At 43.3% G+C, this 3,535-nt stretch overlaps 1 protein-coding gene across 2 annotated transcripts in view; it reads left to right on the plus strand.

Annotated features, from left to right (window-relative positions):
* The window catches only part of MDFIC (MyoD family inhibitor domain containing), a 91,418-nt gene that overhangs the window by 57,393 nt on the left and 30,490 nt on the right, over positions 1–3,535 (plus strand). The gene's annotated exons all lie outside the window — the stretch shown is intronic.

The following is a 3,535-nucleotide window of genomic DNA, read 5'->3' on the forward strand; positions in this document are numbered from 1 at the left end:
CTCCCAGCAGGACTGTTCCATTGCAGGGCAAGTTTCTTGCTCAACAGAATATGGGATTCCAGGCTGAGCAGAAATATAATACTTGCTGAATGGGATGGGGCAAGGGCAGGGATGGATTTGGCGCACAGGGATGGCATCTGGATTTCAGGAGCTCCGTACGTCAGAATAGTAGGTCTTAAACACTCGATTTAGGACACGAATAAAAATGGATAAAAATTATTCAAAAAATGAGGGGCTTAATATAGTTTTCTCAGTTTTATTTTTCTTTCTGTTTTACATTTTCTTCGATCTTTATTGTCTGTGCCTGTTGCTCTCACAGTAAAATGAGCAAATGAATAGCAGAGTCTTATTCACCATAAACCTCAAATCAGCTAACCACAGTTTGACAATGTGTGTTTTTCTGGACAAATGTCCCTTGTGGTTATTTTTGGGTTGCACATGAATAATAGCGACAAGCACAGGGGCATTTTTCTGACTCAGATGATGGAATTAGATATTTAACTATTTCATTTTTCTTCAATAAGAGAAGTAGGGACCTCTTTGCTGACAAGTTTGGGAAAACTCTTGAGATGGGGACTCCTCACTGCCACAGAGCTAAAGACTCACCCAGCCTTGGAATAGAGCCCGTGCGTTGGCAAGATCTCATGAGCTCTAACCGCGGGTTAGCTACAGCAGGACTGCAAGTAGAAATGCACACCATCGACTCTCTTGCTGAGTTGTGTTGATTGGTCAGTTACTTCCTTCTGTGTTCCTGCTGCACTCATGTGATCTCCTTGCATCCTCCCCATAGCACTGTAAGTCCATCAACTCTATGTGATTTTCTCATTGTAAATGAGGAAACTGAGGCACAGAAGGGTCAGGTGAACCCACTGACAGCAGTTGGTATGTGGTAGAAATAAGATTCAACCTCAGACATTCTGACTCCACAGCTGTGCTCCTAAGCACTGGTATTTTGCCTTCCTAGAGTTCCCTGAGATAAAGGTAATTTCTGGTCATTCCAACACTGCACCGTGTTGACCCGGTTACTTGTGGGTTAGGTAGGGATCTATATATACATGTGCCTTTCCAACTAAAAGGAATTTGCACACTTTTGCCCTATGCTTGTTTTCCTTTCTCAGAGGCTAGACTCAGATGAATCTGTTTTGTTTTCTGATTTATTGTGGTGCCCAGCACAGTGGCTTCCTGAAGTTGCTGCCAGTTAGTGAGTGAGGCAGTGTTTTATCTCACATACCTTTATCCTACTCTTCCTTCAGACTGGCCCTGGAAAATAAATGTGTACTCATATTCATGAAAAAATGTCATTTTAAAAAGTGCCTTTTATGCAGTAGAGGAAAAAAAATACCCATGTTGGAGAACATTGTACTTTTTATTTAAAGGTTATTAAATAGGTAGATTCCTACTTGTTTTGTATAATTAAATATTTTCATACATACTTTAATTTTCTGATTGCATCACCCAGGTGGAGAGTTTTAAGACTAAATGTTTAAGATTCTTGACCTTTGCAATAATTATAATATGATTTAGTATCCTATAATATTCAAATTGCCAAGGGTTTTCATTAGGCTCTCAGACACTTTTCATGTCCTAGGAATGGTGAATCCTAACATTTCAGGTGTGCCAATTAGAGCCATGTATTTTTGTAAAAATTAAGAAGTTTCAACAAAGAGGTTTTTAGAACAGACTGCATGCCTTTTGGATTAAGGTTCCATTGTATATGTACCTCCAGCTCCAGGAGCTCATTGAACAGAAATGTTGACTAAGACCATCTAGAACCTTGTAGATGTGGTAATACCTAGGATCTTTTTGTTTTGTTTTGTTTTGCTTTTTAAGATTTTATTTCTTTGAGAGCGAGCATAAGCAAGGGGAAGTTTACAGAGACAGGAGCAGGGAGGCTAGCATGGGGCTGGATCCCAGGTCCCTGGATCCCAGGGCCCTGACCTCACCCGAAGTCAGACGCTTAACTGAGCGAGCCACCCAGGCAGCCCAGATCCATCTCATTTTTTCTCACACGGACGCTCTGTGGCCTACTTTTCTTTTTTGTGGTCTACAGATTAGAACACAGATGCTGGGACCAGTCTGCTTGGGTTCAAATATTGGCTTTACCGTTGTCTGATATGTCTTTGGGTAGGCTTTATGCCTCAGTATCTTAACTGTAAAATGGGGAGGTTATTGGTCCCTACTTAATAGAATTGTTGTGAAGCGGAGTCGCTGTCGAATTCCTTGGAGTTAGAATAGCAGTCTGGCCCAGAAGGAAGTGTTTGGTAATGACAAGGACAGTAGTGACACTTAAGGAACTCATGGGGGTTAAGAATGTTAACTTCCTTGAGAAGGCAGTGGAGACTCAGTACATCCGGTAGAAGGAAAGACGTTCCAGGCTGAAGGGGTGTTATGATTTACTGTGTTTTTTCCAGAAAACCATCAGCATCTCACTGTTCAAGTGGGAGTAGGAGCAGGGAGACTGGAAATGTGACAGTTGGCAAGTCCACACCACCCCTAGGATGTCCTGTTCCTCTGAAGCTTTCACGCAGCTTCTCAGAAGGACATCATTTTATATCCAGTGTGCATCTCTTTGAAAAAAAGTCTTCTCTCCATAATGCAAAAACTCCAATGGTTGTTTTTTTAAAAAAAACCAGATGCCTTAATATTTGTTCAACATGGCTACCTAGTAAGCACCACACAGAGACGGCGTTTACCATCCTTTCATGTGTTAGAAATAACTGCAACTTTGGACTTGTTGAGCTGGGATGCTACCAAGCCCTGTGAAGCCTTTGGATAGACCTAAACTCAGTCTTTGATTTTACTGGTTCTCTCTGCTTCCCTCTCTTCTAACTCTTCTGTTGGCTTCCTACCTTTTTAGACTCCGCCTCCTCCCCCTTTTCTGTGTATTTCCCCTTGTTTTCATGGGGAGCAGTAGTTTTTCATGGTCTGTAGGAGAGGGACAGGGCATGGTAATCAGGAGGAGGACAATAGGCCTGCCTTGGAGACAGGCTGGGTGGGGCACACAGCCTTCAAAGGGGACAGTTTGAAAAGGGCACAAGGCGCTCAGATAGGTCCTGCTGCCCCCTCCCCCCACCGACTTCCCCTAGCCTCCACTTTCCATCCAGCAGAAGACTCCGTGTGTTTGAAAGAATGCCTCTACTGCAATCCTTAGAGGTCTGCGTGTGTGGTTAGTGGCACAGCTAAATGCCCTTGTTGCTTCTCCCCCCCACCCAGCCTGGAATGTTCTCATAATTTTCTTCCGCCTGTTTGACCTGTGCACATTTTCTTCAGAACTCAACTTGGGCATCATCTCCTGAGGCCGTTGCGAGCTAATTGCCTCTCTCTGTGTTCCCTGCAGCACCTTCCCCATAGGTGAATGTATCCGCAAGGATACTCAAGTTTATCTGTCTTCCCGCACTAAAACCTAATCTCACTGAAGGCAAAGCTTCTGCCTTCTTCTCATTTCCAGCAGAGCCTAGAATCTGGCTTGTAGTCAGTGTTCAGCCGATGTTGAAGCAAATAGGGAGTATAAATCTGAGAACACAAGTACCTGTTC

The sequence above is a fragment of the Mustela lutreola genome, chromosome 4 (assembly GCF_030435805.1).
Source record: "Mustela lutreola isolate mMusLut2 chromosome 4, mMusLut2.pri, whole genome shotgun sequence".
In the NCBI taxonomy this organism is placed as follows: Eukaryota; Metazoa; Chordata; class Mammalia; order Carnivora; family Mustelidae; genus Mustela; species Mustela lutreola.